The sequence below is a fragment of the Prionailurus bengalensis genome, chromosome D3 (assembly GCF_016509475.1).
Source record: "Prionailurus bengalensis isolate Pbe53 chromosome D3, Fcat_Pben_1.1_paternal_pri, whole genome shotgun sequence".
Taxonomy (NCBI): Eukaryota; Metazoa; Chordata; class Mammalia; order Carnivora; family Felidae; genus Prionailurus; species Prionailurus bengalensis.
Genome location: NC_057356.1, coordinates 66,348,673 through 66,365,648, shown reverse-complemented (window position 1 = coordinate 66,365,648; position 16,976 = coordinate 66,348,673). Strand labels below are relative to the sequence as shown.

The 16,976-nt window shown below is 48.0% G+C and overlaps 1 protein-coding gene across 5 annotated transcripts in view; it reads right to left on the bottom strand.

The window, feature by feature from the left end:
• CD3H18orf25 (chromosome D3 C18orf25 homolog) overlaps nucleotides 1-6,011 on the bottom strand; it is an 85,113-nt gene extending 79,102 nt beyond the window's left edge. For 2 of the 5 annotated variants that reach the window (XM_043558726.1, XM_043558727.1), the window contains exon 1: nucleotides 5,694-5,993. The gene's annotated coding sequence lies outside the window, so the exon portion shown is untranslated. Of the gene's footprint in view, nucleotides 1-5,693 lie in introns of all 5 variants that reach the window. The other 3 variants (XM_043558722.1, XM_043558725.1, XM_043558723.1) reach the window with 2 other exon arrangements.
• Between the last annotated feature and the right edge of the window lie 10,965 nt (nucleotides 6,012-16,976).

Here is a 16,976-nt window from a genome sequence, read left to right as displayed (position 1 = left end):
AACTTTAAAAAATAAATCAGTAAAACAAATTGATTTTATAAAGGAAAAGACTAATTCCACACTATAATTATTTTGTTTTACAGTACCGTTTTCTCCTATAGCCCACTATTCTTCACATTAAAAACAACTTTAATGTTTGTTTCTTTTTAAGAGAAAGACAACACAAGCAGGGGACAGACAGAGAGGGAAACACAGAATCTGAAGCAGGCTCCAGGCTCTGAGCTGTCAGCACAGAGCCCAACACGGGGCTTGAACCAAGAGATCATGACCTGAGCCGAAGTAGGACGCTCAGCCGACTGAGCCACCCAGGCATCCCAAAACTTTACTGTTTTTTTAAAATGTTTTTATTCAATTTTTGACAGAGAAAAAAGTGGATGAGAGGCAAAGAGAGAGGGAGACAGAGGATCCAAAGCGGGCTCTGTGCTGACAGCAGAGAGCCTAATGCAGATCCCACGAACCTCAAAATTGTGACCTGGGCCGAAGTCAGATGTTTAACCAACTAAGCCACCAGGCACCCAACTTTTCTTCACATTTTAGAGCAGGAAAGAAACTCAGAAGTCATCTGGTTCACTAGATTTGAGTACCTTAGGCAGAAATGGTTTCTTTCATCTTTCCACCCATTCCCACCTGTCACCTACTCAGTAAATGGGATTTTAATTTAATCAGGTATAAACAACCCCACATACACATACACGTAAGTCAATTCTTTGGTTGGTTTCTACTTTTAATTAATCTTCAGTTAACTAGAAAATACTCATCTAGGTAGTTTTTAAATTGAATAAATTCAAACTAGTAAGTTAGGGTTTATACCATGTACCTTTTTGCTATTAAATTACAGAGGCTGAAATCCTTGTTTTGAATAGGGACATGAAAGAGAACAAAATCAAAACTGACAATGAGCACCATAAAGCCACAAAACCTAAAAAAGACACTCATCAAATGTGAGTCACATTGGTTATTTTATGGTATTTTTAAACCACGTCTACTATTATCATCTGCTAACATTATGAAAAATATGTATAATATATATAACACACATTTCCTCCCTTAGTTCAGAAATATAGAAGGAATATGAAATACTTCTTAGTTTCACCCTGCTCCTTCCTTTCACCACAAGGACCTGTAGGCTGAGTGTGAAAACTGACTGAACATCAATCCCACTTGTGCTGAGAAGCTGCCCACACAGAAGCAGAAAACTGTTTATTTCCCCTAAGTTCAATCATGAGCCCTGAAAGAGTAAGGAATATAGGTACAATTAAAGATAAATGCTAAAAGATTTAGAAAAGTTTCAAAACAACAGTCAAATTTAAATTTAAGACTAGAATTTAAAAACTAAAGAAAAATAACTATCAAATTACTTCAGTCTGACAAATAACAATCAACCCAAAATAAAGAAAACCAGCAACATTTCTACTCATTGAACGTAAGGATGAAGAAAATCTTTTAAAAGGAATGCCTATTGCATCCTTCATATTCCACCTGAACCTTTTTTCCCTAAAAGAAGAAAATAATTTATTAGCAGACTAAGGTACCTTCACAACATAACCCTCTGTAAATTGAAGGCACTGGTCACACTTAACCAGTCAAGATTATTGATACTCATGACTTTTGCATAGGCTGTTACCTAGCCTAGAACGCCCACCTGGAAACCCATCCCAACTCCGGTTTAAATAAATTTTTTTAATGTTTGTTTTATTTTTGAGGGGCAGTGGGGGTGGGGGGGAGAAGGGAGGAAGAGAAGGGGGGGAGGGGGGAAAGGGGTAGAGAGAAGACAGAAACACAGAATCCAAAGCAGGCTCCAGACTCAGTTGTCAGCACAGAGCCTGACGCAGGGCTCAAACCCATGAGTTGTGAGATCATGACCTGAGCCAAAGTCAGACCTACTGAGCCACCCAGGTGCCCCACAAATGCCGGTTTAAATGGTTAAGTTCCTTTAGCATCAGGACCTGGTCAATCCTATTCACCAAGCATAGCTCTAGCAACTAGAGCACTACTGGCACAAAGTAATCAATAAATAAGTGTCCTGTTTGTCCTGTTTTCTCAATAGCTCTTCCCCCTTTCTACAGTCAGCTTTTTACTCATTTATTACTGTCTATTTCATTTTTACTACAGCTATCCAAGAAAATTTATTTGACCCCAGATTCTTTCTTAAAATAATACAGAATACCAAAATCAGTAGGGTTCAAAAGAAAACATATTAATGGCACGTTTTTAGGAATGCCTGGTTGATTCAATCACTACAGCACATGACTCCTGATCTTGGGGTCATGAGTTCAAGCCCCACGTTTGGTGCAGAGTTTACTTAAAAAAAAAAAAGAAAGTAAAAATTTAAAAAGTAGCATTTTTAAAAATATTTATTTATTTTTGAGAGAAAAACAGACACAGAGCACACAAGCGGAGGAAGGGCAGAAAGAGAGGGCAAGACAAAGAACCTGAAGCAGGCTCCAGGCCGTCAGCACAGAAACTTATGTGAAGACAAACCCACGAGCCGTGAGATCATACTCTTACCAAAGTCAGATGATCAACTGACTGAGCCACCCAGGCACCCCAAAAGTAGCATATTTATTTTACAGGTTCTCTCAAGTACTGTCAATTATAAGCATGTAAACATGAACATACATGTGTTTTCACATCCCTAGTTACATGCAGGAAAATCAGAAAGGTCTAAGATGGTTTGTCAAAATTACAAACGTAGGGTTTGGGTGTCTAGTACATACCAGTTCCAAACTTTAAAAGGAAACAAAACAAAACAAAAAACATTCTAATTGCCCATACATCAAATTTATTCATGCACATGTCAGAACAAAACTGTAAAGGTGAATATCCCAGCAAAACAATTCTTTGAATGAGTTTACAAGTTACATAAAAGTTACTAGTCATATAGTAAGGAGCCTTAAAGTACCAATGTCACTATCAAATAAAATCTTTGAAGGACATACAGTGAACACTCAGTTCCAACAGAATCTAAAGCTGAATTTATCCTTAATATACAGATCTGGGATTAATCATGAAAAGTATAAAACAAAGAGCCTTATGGCACTCATTCATAAATGCATTTAAGAGTAATATACACTAAATTAGTGAGGAATTTAACAACTACACTGTGAATGTAATATGAAGCTAGCAATGGGGAAAGTTTCCAGCTCCAAAATCCAGGCCACTCATTTTCCACAAAAAAATGTCAGAAAAAATTGTTTCATTAAGAAACCATTTAGCTGATGCTTCAGGTATAATTACCCTGCAGCTTCTCTCAGCTTTTCATGTTGTCTACACCTGTATTGACGTTTACATCTACATGTTAACATTATGAAAAAATATATGGCTTGAAGTTTCAAAAGTATGGGGCGCCTGGGTGGCTCAGCCAGTTGAGCATCCGACTTCGACTCAGGTCATGATCTCACCGCTCATGAGTTCCAGCCCTGCATTGGCTCTGTGCTAACAGCTGAGAGCCTGGAGCCTGCTTCAGATTCTGTCTGTCTCTCTCTCTCTCTCTCTCTCTCTCTCTCTCGCTCTCTCTCTCTCTGTCCCTTCCCTGCTCATACTCTGTCTGTGTGTCTCTCTCTCAAAAATAAACATTAAAAAAAAAAAAAGTACAGTCATACTGAAAAGCGTTCTGATTTAAAAATGGCTAAAGGGGTGCCTGGGTGGCAAAGCTGGTTAAGCATTCGACTTCGGCTCAGGTCATGATCTAACAATTCACAAGTTTGAGCCCAGCATTAGGCTCTGTGCTGACAGCTCAGAGCCTGGAGCTTGCTTCAGATTCTGTGTCTCCCTCTCTCTCTGCCCCTTCCCCCCACTTGTGCTCTTGCGCATGCTATGTCTCTGTCTCTCTCCCAAAAATAAATAAAAACATTTTAAAAATTTACCAAAAAATGGCTAAAAATATTATTTCTCAATGGAACTGCGTGAAATTTCATTGAGATCCTTTTCAAAGTAGCACAGGTCACTGCAGTAAATTCCATTTTGGTTTCCTGAACTAACTTCTATTAAAAATTTAACTCAGTTTTATATTTACTAAGCACCTACTGTGCATAAAGCACTAAATGAGGCATCATATTTGCCAGATTAGACAACTAAAATATTACACTTCGTAGTAATTAGACAACCAAAATATCACACTTCCTACTAACAAACGGTTAGCGTTACGACTCCTCGGGACATCAGGTAATAACTATCAATTGTAGGCCTCTAAAAATGCTTGTTAAACCAAAAGGCAATGCTCTTGCTGGAGGAATCCAGATTGCCTAGATCAGCAAAACTACATTAGAAAGTTAATAGCCTCCATCCTTAAAATATCCCAGGAGAAGAAAGGGAGTGATTCAAACTGTTAGTATGTGCCCAACTACACTACACAATAATAGGCTAGGCAAAACTGCCAGATGTATTTGTAATTAAGAGGTCCAACCTTGACAAAGCATCACCAGTGGGATTTTCATCCTACTGGCTGGAAGGATTCAGAAAGCAAAAGCTCAGTCAAGAAGTGAAAAGCACATCTAAGCATAAACTGCTCGGGCAGTTCAAGCTAGAACAAGTACCCACAGACGTTCATTCTTTCAACCTGAGAGACTCTATTCTGACACAGCAGAGAGGACGATTTAAATGAGAAAATAAGGAGCACCTGCGTGGCTCAGTCCCTTAAGCGTGGGATTTTCGCTCAGGTCATGATCTCAAGCCCTCCTTGGGGCTCTGCGCTGACAGCGGGAAGCCTACTTGGGATCCTCTCTCCCCTTCTCTCTCTCTCAGAATAAGTAAAATAAAATTAAAGGAAAGTAAATTAATGAGAGAATGCATAGCCTGCTGTTCTCGTGGGGGCTGCTGCCCCAACAATAAACTGAGGTCGGTGCTATAAGAAATTAATTACAAAGTAGGAAGCGCTACTGCGGAGAAGTGAAAATTCTCTGGGAAGAACCAGAGAAGACAATGATCTTTGACTTGGGATCCGTCAGTTTAACATTTGCGCCGATTTTCCAAAGAAAGTTGACAAACTCTCCACCAGACGTCAATTCTGGAGGCTGACACATCCCTCCATCGACTGGAGGCGTCTGCCGACCCAAGGTAGTGGAAGCGCCGAGAGGCAGGCGGCGCCAGCCAAAGGAAGCTTTTTCTCCCTCTCCTAGGCCGCGGCAGCCGCGGCGCTGGGGCGGCTGCCTGGGCTCCCGGGAACAGGGGCAGGTGTCGGCGCCAGATCCCCGCTCGCGGAGCTGGCAGAGTTGGCAGAGCTGCCGCCGCCGCTTCCCCGGCGGGCCGGGACGCAGGAAAGTTGCGTGAAGACAACTCCAGGCCGAAAAGCGGCTCCCCCGCGCAGCCCGCGGGCTGCGGCATCTCCAGTCTCCTCTCAGCCCCCGGGGACAGGGACCCGCGGCCCGCGCGGAACAGGAGAGGGAGCTCCGCCCGCCAGCTGGGCGAAGCCGGGAGGACCCGAGGGTCACTGCCGGGCGGGCGGGCGAACAAGGCGTCGGGCGACTCCGCTCCTCTCGGGAGCCCCCACCCGGGCCGCGCCTCCCGCCAAGTCCGGGCGCGAACACTAGGCGCCCGCCGGCCGGGCCCGTCACGACCCCGGCGCCCGGGCGCCGCAGATCCCACACCCGCGGCCCGAACCCCTCCGACTCAACCCGACCCCTCCCCGGGACGCAGCCCGGTCCCACGGCTCGACCCGCAGCCGGGCCGCGGCCCTGCGCACCTTCCCGCCTCACCTGCGCTCCGCGGCAGCTCTGCACCTCCTCGCCCGCTCCGCGCGCCCCGTCGGGGCACGCACCGACCCCCCGGCCGGGACTCCCCCGGCCGCGGTGACTCGGGACGCGACGTCCACCGCCGCCTTCTCCTCCTCAGCACAAGCCCCGGCGGCGAGCAGAGGGTCGCAGTCAAAGCCCCGCCGGGGCTAAGGCGAATCTCGCCACCTCCACAGCCTCCACCACCAAGTCCCTTCACTCGTCCGCGCCGCCCGGAGAAAATGTCACCAGAGGCCGTTCCGCTCGGCGCCTCACTTCCGCCCGGAACCACAGAGGCCGCGCCGGTCGGCTAGAGCGGCCGCTGCGGCGGCGGCCTCCAGGGACTGGCTCGGGAAGCCGAGGGAAAGCCAGACAGCGCCATCTAGCGGACAGGAAAACGCAATCCTCCAGCTGCAGAGCGCCCAGCGTGCGGAAACCAGCTTCCCCGGCTCCTTTCCCGCGCTCCATCCATCTGATGAGGCAGCTCCCTTCCGGAAATGTCCTTCCCAGAGGGTCGGAAATCAGCCAATGCAAGTCAAGGATAATGCCCTAAAAGAAGGACAGTGCTCCCTTTTCAGTGCACTTCTCACTATTCACCCCTTCTGAAGCCTTCCCTCAGGGAGCTCCTAGTGTCTGAATCCATGAGTGACTCTTCACTGCTCCTTTCGTGGCAGCAAAGTTCCCTGGCCCCCACAAACTGATTTTCTCTAAGTTGGCTACAGCAATTTGAGAGTCAAGGCCGGGGGGGGGGGGGGGGGGGGGGGGGGGGGGGGGGGGGGGGGAATGGACAGGAATGAAAAGGAAAGCCGGTAAGAGCAAATAAAAAGGGCCAGCCTGATGTCTGAGCCTGGACTCCCTTGCGTGCTTTTGGCTTCTGTAATCTTGCTTGCCTCTTCCTTCCTTGCCTGCTCCAGCCAGCAACCAGGAACCAGAAGCTTGACTGTACTGGTCCTGCCCAACCCAGAAGCACACATGTATAAAGGATCAATAAAACCCAAGCTGGGTGCTCAGCCTTTGGAGGTGATTCTGCTGGGCCAGCACTGGTGCAAAATAAAGTATTTTCTGATTTCTCGAGTGCATGTCGCTTGTGTCTTCCTGAACGCCTAGTATTTCCTGTAACATTTTCTCCCCACTTTTTTACAGATGGTGACAGCTTGGCTGGTGAAAATTCGGCTGTGCTCTTCTCTTGCAGTAGCATCAACATCCCATTGGAGTTTTCTGGTCAGGAACCCTACAGGCCTGGCATATAGACCGCCACCTGCTGGTGAAACCCGATCAGCCAGGGAGACCCTGCTCTCCCCTATGGGCTGCAGACGCCCCAAATTCCACCTCTTCAGAGTCACTGCTCTCATTTGCACTTCAGCGTGGGAGGGGTGATGCATCTGTGCATTCTATGAGTTTTTGAGACCTTTTCTTGACGTCTGTGATTGAAAGAAATGTGCTATACGTGGAACCTGGAGGAAAGGTGAAGTGGGTGCTGGCTACCTGGCTGGTATAGGGCTTAGAAGGAGAGAGAAGAGGTACTGAGAACAAACTTTATAACTCAAGATCTAGCCAAGGACCGGCACTCCCAAAGGCAGGGTTCTGAAAAATGAATAAGTAAGAGCTTAAGGAGAACATGTAAAAGGTCTTTACTTTTTCAGGAACCAAGCTGGAAGCTGGGGTGACCACTACCCAAGAGGAGATTATGAAAATCACAGCGCTAGCCCCACATTCCCCTTAACATCAGTGTCCCCATCAGATCAGGTGCTTCAGCTGCCCCAGTTCACTCATGTATGTTGACTGCGCACAAGCATGAGAATTTTCCATCCACGGCTAAACTAATAAATTGATAATCATTTTATATTAATAGCTAACTTTTTTTTAATACCCGCTATGTGCCAGGCACTGTGCTGTGCAGTTTGTGTGTGTGTGTGTGTGCGCGCCGTGAGTTTAAATGGATTCAGTCATTTAATCCTCACAACAACCCTATGAGTTTGGTACTACTACCAACCCCAGGTGACAAAAAGGGAAAGTGAGGCACAGAACGGCAAGGTCACACATCAGTACTGGACTCCAACACAAACAATCCAAGTCCAGAGCTTGCTTTCTCAACCACTACCACCAGCTACCTCTTTGAGACTGAGAACATACTGTGTGCCAGATACACATCTTGTCTATGTATGATATTTCACTTATTCATGCATTCGTTTATTCATTGATTTCCCTGCTACCTTAGTCCCCAAAGAACTTGAGAAGTTGGGGGTAGTGATAAGAGCCCAAGCTCTTTCAGAAGAAGAGGAGAAAATTTAATTACCAAGATCACAGCTGTCAGTCTTGAAGTGAAAGTGTAAATGTGGACTAATACTGTCTAGTTTTTCTTTGACAATCTTTTTTTTAATGTTTATTTACTTATTTTGAGAAATGGGGAAGGGGCATAGAGGGAGAGAGAAAGAATCCCAAGCAGGCTCCATGTTGTCAGCACAGAGCTGACAATCCCATAAACCGTGAGATCATGACCTGAACTGGAAAATCAAGAGTCAGAGGCTTAACTGACTGAGCTACCCAGGCAGCACCATGGTTTTTCTTTGACATTCTTATCAGTGCTGTAGATACTGAAATGTCTCCCAGAATCTCATGTGCGTGCCATGCTCAGCTCTGCAAGCTCCTGAAATCCCATCTCCATAAAACCAGTCCAGTCCAGCCACCATCCATATCACTAGCAACTCTCTCCATCCCATTGTCTCTACAGAAATTTGTCAAGAAACCTCTGTTCACAGACCCTGTCCTACAAACACGTCCATCCCTTAGCCTACCTGCAATGTTATTACTGAATCATAGCAATGGTTCTCTCAACTTCTGTCGTAAGCCTTGGAGGCCAGGGCCAGGCTTGTCTGAATCACTCCTCAGCATTATTGTTGCACCTGATGCATCACCTGCACTGGGGCTGGGCCTGCAGTAGGTTCCTGTTAGAAATGGCCTCGGGGCACCTGGGTGGCTCAGTTGGTTGAGTGTCTGACCTCAGATCAGGTCATGATCTCATGGTTCATCAGTTCAAGCCCGGCATTGGGCTCTGTGCTGACAGCTTGGAGCCTACTTCAGATTCCATGTCTCCCTCTCTCTCTGCCCCTCCAACGCTTGTACTCTGTCTCTCAAAAATGAATAAACGTTAAAAAAATTTTTTTAGGGGCGCCTGGGTGGCTCAGTCGGTTAAGCGTCTGACTTCAGCTCAGGTCATGATCTCGTGGTCAGTGAGTTTGAATCCTGCATTGGGCTCTGTGCTGCCAATTCAGAGCCTGGAGCCTGCTTCAGATTCTGTGTCTCCTTCTCTCTCTGCTCCTCCCCCGCTCATGCTCTGTCTGTCTCTGTCTCTCAAAGATGAATAAATGTTAAACAAATGGTGGCCTGAACAGTAGCATCGAAGTGTGGCTGGCCTTGCTTGGACTATAGTCTGTTCCCTCCCGACCAAGCACATTACTTCTGCTGTTTCCCCTGAAAGGTGGATGTTATTATTAGAACCACTCTCTAGATGATGAAAATGGGAGATCTGAGAGACAGAACTCTCATCTCTGGTGTCTGGGCTGCCCCTACTCTTCTCAGATTGCTAAGAGCTGGGCTACCCCCCTCCCAGTGTAACCACCCACCCATCTGCCCTCCACCCCCAGCATAACCAGCATTCACTCCAATCTCCCAGCACCTGCTATACAGGGAAGGCTGAACCTCTGCAGTTGGTGGCCACATAACCTCAAACAAGCCACCACTTCCAGAGTTAACACTACCTGCTTTGCCTTGGAGCATTATTTCACAGAATTAAATTACGTCCTCCACGTGGAAGGCCATCTAGAACATTCTAAGGATTCCAAGTGGCAAAAGGTCACATGGTCATCAGCACCAGGGGCTCTGGAGTCTGGCAGGTCTGAATTTGGATACAGGTCTGCCTCCCCCTAGCTGTGACCTCTGGGCAGTTGAGCAATCCTGTCAAGCATAAACATCCTCACCTGTTCAACACGGAGGACTCCTGATACTACGTTGTAGGCTCTCCTGGGGGTTAAGTGAAGTGACTGGTGTGTGTAAAGTTATCACCATAATTCATGGCTCAGAGAGAACACTCCGTAAAGGGGGTCCTTGTTCTGATGGCAACAGTCCAGGCCAGCACCTCACTGGTTAGTACAGGCACAGACTCGCACTGCTTTACAATGATGTTGCCACCTCAACCGCCAAGTCCGCATGGAACCAGAATGGAACAGGGCAGAAGATGTCATGCAAGTGGAGCCATCTGCAGCTAAGAGTGGCTGGGAGGGGACACCTCCTTCAGCTCCCTTGTTCGCTGGGGTGGCTGAGCGAGGCTCCTCTGTCTCGGGCTCCCCGTCCCTCTTTCCAATCAGGTGACCCCCTTGATATCCCTTCTATATGGAAAATCTGTAACTTAAATTGTTGTAAACGTTTATTCATTTTTTGAGACCGAGACAGAGAGAGAGAGAAACAGAGCACAAGTGGGGGAGGGGCAGAGAGAGAGGGAGACACAGAATCCGAAGCAGGCTCCAGGCTCCAAGCTGTCAGCACAGAGCCCGACGTGGGGCTCGAACCCACAGACCGTGAGATCATGACCTGAGCTGAAGTCGAATGCTTAACCGACTGAGCCACCCAGGCGCCCCAGGAAAGTCTATAACTTGTATTAAAACATGAAAATAAATGCAAAAGATCGTTTAAATTTTTTCAACAAATGTGTGTTGCCCTCTCATTTTTTTCCTGTAAGGACTAGCTCTGAATGACACAGCACCCGACCTTGTGGGGCCTCCAGGCTGGAAACTACAATCTTCTACTCCACTGCCCATCACAGGAGCAGCTTGTTCCCTCTGTAACATCTGCCCTCCCAGGTGCCTGTGGTGCATGCTCCTCTTCCTCACCCATCTGAGTCACCGGAGAGCACGGGGCCCTGCTCTGGGAGAGACACTCGTTCGTGGGTGTGAATGGAGGAAGTCCACCTGAGGATCTGCCTAGGGAGATACAGAAACCGGAAAGGATGTCAAGACAAGGAAGTGGTGCGAGAAGCTGGGAGGAGGCAGGCAACAAGTCGAGGGCAACGAGAGATGCCTGAGGGAACCTGGAGCCCGCTCCACCTCTGTTACAAAGGAGGAGAGTCAGCGCCCAGGGCAAAGCCCATTGCCTCTCTTTCTCCAAGCCCCCTTGGGTGTCCAGCACAGAGCCTGGCAGACAGGACAATCCAATAAATATATGTGACGGGAGAAAAGAGTATGCAGAGAAGCTGACCTTGGGGGAAAAGGGGCAAGAGGTGAAAAAAATCCCTGGGATGTTTGGAGGACAACAACCCCAGGGCCAGACTGCCTGTGGCTGCACAGCAGAGGGGCGAGGAGAGGGAAGGCCTGAGGGAGGTGGGGGGCTGGATGTGAGCTTAAGGAGTCTGGGCCTGCTGGGCTGAGTTCCTTAAGCGCCAGTAGGAAAGCAGGATGTGACATCTCCACCTCTACTGAGTGTTATGAGCAGGACCACAGACAGCAGATCCTCTCTGCCCACAAACAAGCTGGCAAGGCATTGACCCCACGCTGATCACACTGGGGGGCAGGTAGGGCTCTGGGACGGGAGAGGCTAAATCTGGTTACTGTCGAAAGAGAGGGGAGGAAAGCATTAGGAAAGAAGGGAAGGGCCTGAAGCCCTAGGGACCTTCCTTGGGCAGGCGGGGGAGGGGCGTGTAGATAAGGGAGTTCCAAAGATACACCGTGATTTGAAAAAAAAAAAAACTCAAGGACTTCAGAGCAACTGAAACACCAGCCTTATGGAGAAGGTCCCCTGTCCCCCACCTTCCCCTCTCCAGCTCTGAAAACTATGGTATTTAAGAGCAACATCAGGGGATCTGTGGCCTAATTAAAACTATAAGGTCTTTGTCCTCAGTTCCTGGCACCAAGCTCCTAAAAGCCTTGGAATTTCCTAAGTGCTAAGAGAGCCTTTTGTCATTCTTAAGAAAGCCCTTTCAGGCACTTCAGAGTTTGTGTTAATGAGGGGAGTCTTGGTGGGCCCGCAGGTAGCTTCAGATTGGGGGCTGGTTGCCAGAGGGACAGACCTCTGGAGGAGAAGGTTAGAATTTTCAGCCCCACCCCCATCCCAGGAAGGGGAGAAAGGCTGGAGATTGAGTTCAGTCACGAACGGCCACTCATTTAATTAGTTGTGCCTACATCCTGAAACTTCAATAAAAACCCCTAAACAACGGTATTCGCAGAGCCCCCATGCTGGCAGAGCACATTGAGACGCTGGGAGAGTGGCGCTCTAGGGGAGGGTACGGAAACTCTGCCCCAGCCCCCAGCCCCCCTTCCACCATGATTCTTTTCCATTTGGCTCTTCCCGAGTTGTATCCTTTATAGAAAGCCAGTAATCATAAGTAAAGTACTCTCCTGAGTTCCGAGACTTTCTAGCGAATTACCGAATTTATGGGAGAGTCATGGGGACCCCCAAATCTGTAGTCTGCCTGGCATAAGTGTGGGTAGCCTGGGGACTTTTCTTGTGCTGGCACCCGAAGTGGGGGCCCTCTTGTGGGGTCTAGGCTAACTCTGGGTAGTTAGTGTCAGAAGTGAACTGAATTGTTGAACATCTAACTGTTGTCAGAGAATTGGCGTCAGGAAAAAACCACTCGGGATCCTAAAAACTTGGACTGAAAATTAATATACTTGGTTGTATTTTTTTTTTTTAGTTTATTTAGTTATTTATTGAGAAGAGAGAGAGAGAGAGAGAGAGAGAGAGGATCCCGAGCAGGCCCCGTGCTGTCAGCACTAAGCCCTACATGGGGCTAACTATGAGATCATGACCTGAGTTGAAATCAAGGGTCAGAGGCTTAGCCTACTGAGTGACCCAGGTGTCCCTTAATATATGTCTTAAATAAACAAGTTATTTTTAGCAAGACCAATCCTACCAAATCTCTCTTCAGACTCCTCACCTCCCTTTCCCTGTGGTGTCTCTACTTTTTCACCGGTGGCCAATGCTGCCAGCACCTAAGACCCCAGGAGGTAGAGTAGTTGGATGCTTTGCCTTTCCCGGTGGTACTGAAACATAAAGGAGTGACTTTGAGGAGAAATTAATCTTTCATGGTGATATTTCAGGTACCAAATCCTGTGGGGAGATGGTCCCAACATTCCTCAATGGCACCTATTTTTTTTTAAGTTTGTTTCTTTGTTTATTAATTAATTAATTTACTTACTGAGAGAGAGAGAGAGAGAGAGAGAGAGAGAGAGAGAGAGAGAGAATGAGCCAGGGAGGGGCAGAGAGAGGGAGAAAGAGGATCAGAAGAGGGCTCTGTATTGACAGCAGACAGCCCGATATGGGACTCGAACTCACGAACCCCGAGATCATGACCTGAGCCAAAGCCGGACCCATAACCGACTGAGCCACCCAGGCCCCCCCCCCCTCACTGGCACCCCTTAAGCGGTCATCTACTCCACGTGTGTCTTAGGAGTGCCCAAAGAAGTATGCGTACATGCCCTTCAATTTTATTTAAAAGACATCTATTGCAAGCCCGGCCACTAAAAGCAAGGCACACGGTGTTAGGCCCTTCATATGTGGTATTTCATTTATCCTCACCACAGTCAGCAAGGGCAGGTAGGTTTTACAGAAGGAGACTGAGGCTCAGAGAAGACAATGCACCTGACCAAGGTTACATGAGCTGAAGGGGCAGAGCCAGGATTCCTGGAAAAGAACAGCCCATACCTCCTTCCAGAACACTGGTGTCTGTCTAGTAATAGGGCTCATTCTAGAAACAAATCACAGTAGTTCACGGGTGGAACACAGCAATCCCCAAAGCAGGGGAAGAGCATGTGGAGGGCGAAATTAATTCCCGAGAGCAAGAAGGACTTTGTGGAAGAGGAAGCTTTTGACCAGTGCCTTGGAGAAAGCAGGGCTTCCAAGGATAGAGATGAAGAGAGAGCTATCCCAGGCAAAGTCTGGCTTGAGGAAAGCCTGGGATCCAAAAATACAGGGCAGAGACAGTCCAGAATATTTGTATTTCTCATACAAGTGATGTATCAACTGCTGTGATTTGGGCCCTCACCTCCCTCTCCTCCAATTTTGTGTTCATCTTTTTTTTTTTAATATTTATTTATTTTTGAGATAGAGAGACAGAGCACAAACGGGGGAGGGGCAGAGAGAGAGGGAGACACAGAATCCGAAGCAGGCTCCAGGCTCCAAGCTGTCAGCACAGAGCCCGACGTGGGGCTCAAACTCATGGACCCTGAAATTGTGACCTGAGCCGAAGTCAGACGCTTAACCAACTGAACCCCCCAGGCGCCCCTTGTGTTCATCTTTTTGCCGAAACAACATATGTATGTGCAGTTTACCTTGAACACTATGATTTCATTAGCTCTTCTTTTTTTTTAATTTTTTAACGTTTATTTATTTTTGAGACAGAGAGAGACAGAGCATGAACAAGGGAGGGTCAGAAAGAGGGAGACACAGAATCTGAAACAGGCTCCAGGCTCTGAGCTGTCAGCACGGAGCCCGACACGGGGCTCGAACTCACGGTCTGCGAGATCATGACCTGAGCGGAAGTCGGCCACTTAACCGACTGAGCCACCCAGGCGCCCCTCATTAGCTCTTCTAAACAGTCAGGAAAGATACCAGGAAAGTAAGAGCAGGTATTATTAACATTTTGCAGAGATTATATGACACAAGGAGATAATGAATAATTGCTCATCACACATTCAGTAATGAGTGAGTGAGTGAGTGAATGAATGAATGAATGAATGACTTGCCTCAGGTCACCAGCACTGGACAGGAGAGTCAGGACCAAACCCAGCTCTGCTGCCCCAGACTCTTCACCACCGCACATATCTGGGGGCCTTAGTGATGCCATTGTGTGTGTGTGTGCGCGCGCGTGTGTGTGTTGGGGGGGGGGGTGGGAATTAGACTCATTATTGTGTTTTATAATGTGCTGATCACTTGAAAAAGGCTCCAGCCTGAGAACAATACGAGCATTCATTAAAGTACTTCAATAGACTGACAGCAGCAACAATAACCTAAAATTAAATGAAGCAGAGGACCTCATGTGACTCCTCTCTTGAGGAGTCAGTGCAAAGGCACCGGGCTTTGGGAAACAGGACGGGCCCCTGGGGGAAAGACAAAGCAGAGGTTTACCGAACCCATGTAGGGGAGCAGGCTGGGAGGGCCCTCGCCAGCCAGACGGGCCAGACCCAGGGATGCAGGAAACCAGGCAGCTTCCAAAGGACTCCCTCCTCTGGAGCAACTGTCATTTACTGGGAACCACGAGTAACCACCGGGGCCAAGAAGGGGGCCTGAGAGAGCACCCTTTTATTTTGCAGAAAACAGGCTTTGGTTTCTGTTTTACTAATTTTGCTTTTTGGAGAAATGTGTCCCTTAATGCACTTAGTAGAGCTGCTCCGGCTTTTAATTCCACTTGTGGTTTTTGCCATGAGTCCTTCAAGTCCCCAGAAGAGCAAAAGACCAACTCCCCGGGGAGGCAGCTCAAGATCCCTCCCTGGGGTGATGGGGAGGCCTCACTGAGTGAACTATGTGTGCACAGCTGGCTCCATTCTGTCACCTAAGAGAACACACACCCATGTATTGTGGGTCAGTCTGAAGGATGTATAAGATATACACCGGCCAGTCCCTGCCTTCAGAGACCTAAGACCTTGCTTATGGGATGTACAAGGTGGCCTTACCTAAGGCAAACTGTAAAATCAGTTTCTCTTTGGTGTGTCTTTTCTCACTACATCCAGGACTCTCCTTTACCCAGTCAGTGCTGTCACCTGTCACCACTCAAGGCCCCAGGACCGTAGCCTTCTTTGCCTCTCTCTTCCCCACCTCTGACACCCAAAACATCCTGGCCTAGGACTCAATTTCTAAGGCTTCTAGTCTCCACATCGTAACAAAAATTAATTAAGCAACCCAATTCTTACTAGGGTGATAGCTGACTAACACACTGCCTCTCCCAGGTGATGGCATTTTGTCCAACTAAAATAAACACTTCTCTAGAAGTCATCAGGGAATGACATAAAAGATAGGAATTTCAGACATCTAGGCAGGTCAGCTGGGAGGAGGGAGATATTCTTGGTTAGCCAGGTTCTTCAGAATTCTCAAGTCACAACAATCTGACAGCCTGGGAGGACCAATCTAACACACATTCATCTATGTGTTCTGACCAAGCCCCAGCCCCAACTGTTTTCTCAGTCCTCGTATACCAGGAACCAAGAAGCTCTAGCATTTACAATTAAAGAAGACAATAATAACTCAAAGGGAAAGAATATTAAGAAGAGAGTTGAGAGATAAATCTGGGCTATTGATTATTCATACTAAAACAAGTCAGAGAGGGAAAGGTCAGTATTGTATGGGGAGAGTCCCGCTCTGCGGTGGGCTGACAGTGGGCGCACAGTGTAAACAGAATACAAATATAGGATGTTTCAGGCCTTTGTAAACCTCAGAAGCTTCAAGAGCCTATTTCCTCACCCAACCCTTTGGAGTAAGGGTGGCAACCGTACCCCAAACTGCATTTCCTATTGCCACAGGGACTGCAGGAAGCTTGCCTTCATTCTGGCAGGTGACGATCCTTTTGTATAACCATATGCCATTAATCTGCCTCTTGGGAGACGTGTGTTTTCAGCCAGAAACCCTAAGTCTATGTTGCTGAACTAGAAGAGCCAGAAACACTAAGAAGGCAGCTTATCTTCCTGGAAGGCCCCAAAGAGGTTGCCCCTGGCTACCAGGGGGTGGGGATGTCCCATCACCGCCAAGGCTCCCCTGTGCCTGCCAGCCAGCCTGTCAGATTCTAGTGGCAGACAAGGCAGTGACACTGAGGGTTCACCCCCGCCAATATCAGGAGCTCTGCAGAGGGTCCCCAGATGCTCAAGGGTGCCCCTGCTGGGCTTATATCTCTCGCCCAAACAGGGACCAATCACATTTGTCTTGTCTTCCCCTCCCCACCGCTGTTCCCTCTTTTCTTTCCTCCCTCCAGTCTTTGGCTGCATCTTCTTTACCCTCCGCTCCTGCGTTGTGTCCCGGCTCACATCTTCTTGGCCCACATTTCTGCTTCGGCTGCATGCCTCTTCCGCTTCCCTCCTGTCCTCAGACACAGGACTCTGGATGAACCTGGAGGAAAGAAGGAATCAACAGTCCACGGGGTGACACTCAGCCAGCAGAGGCCAAAACTGGTAGATGAGTGTCCTGTCTTCTTTCCCTCGGGGGGACAACTCTATGGCCCCTTCTGCAGTGCTCCTCAGAGGCGACCAGCAGGACCATACTCCGTTCAGCCTCCAAGGAGACCAATGTGGTAGC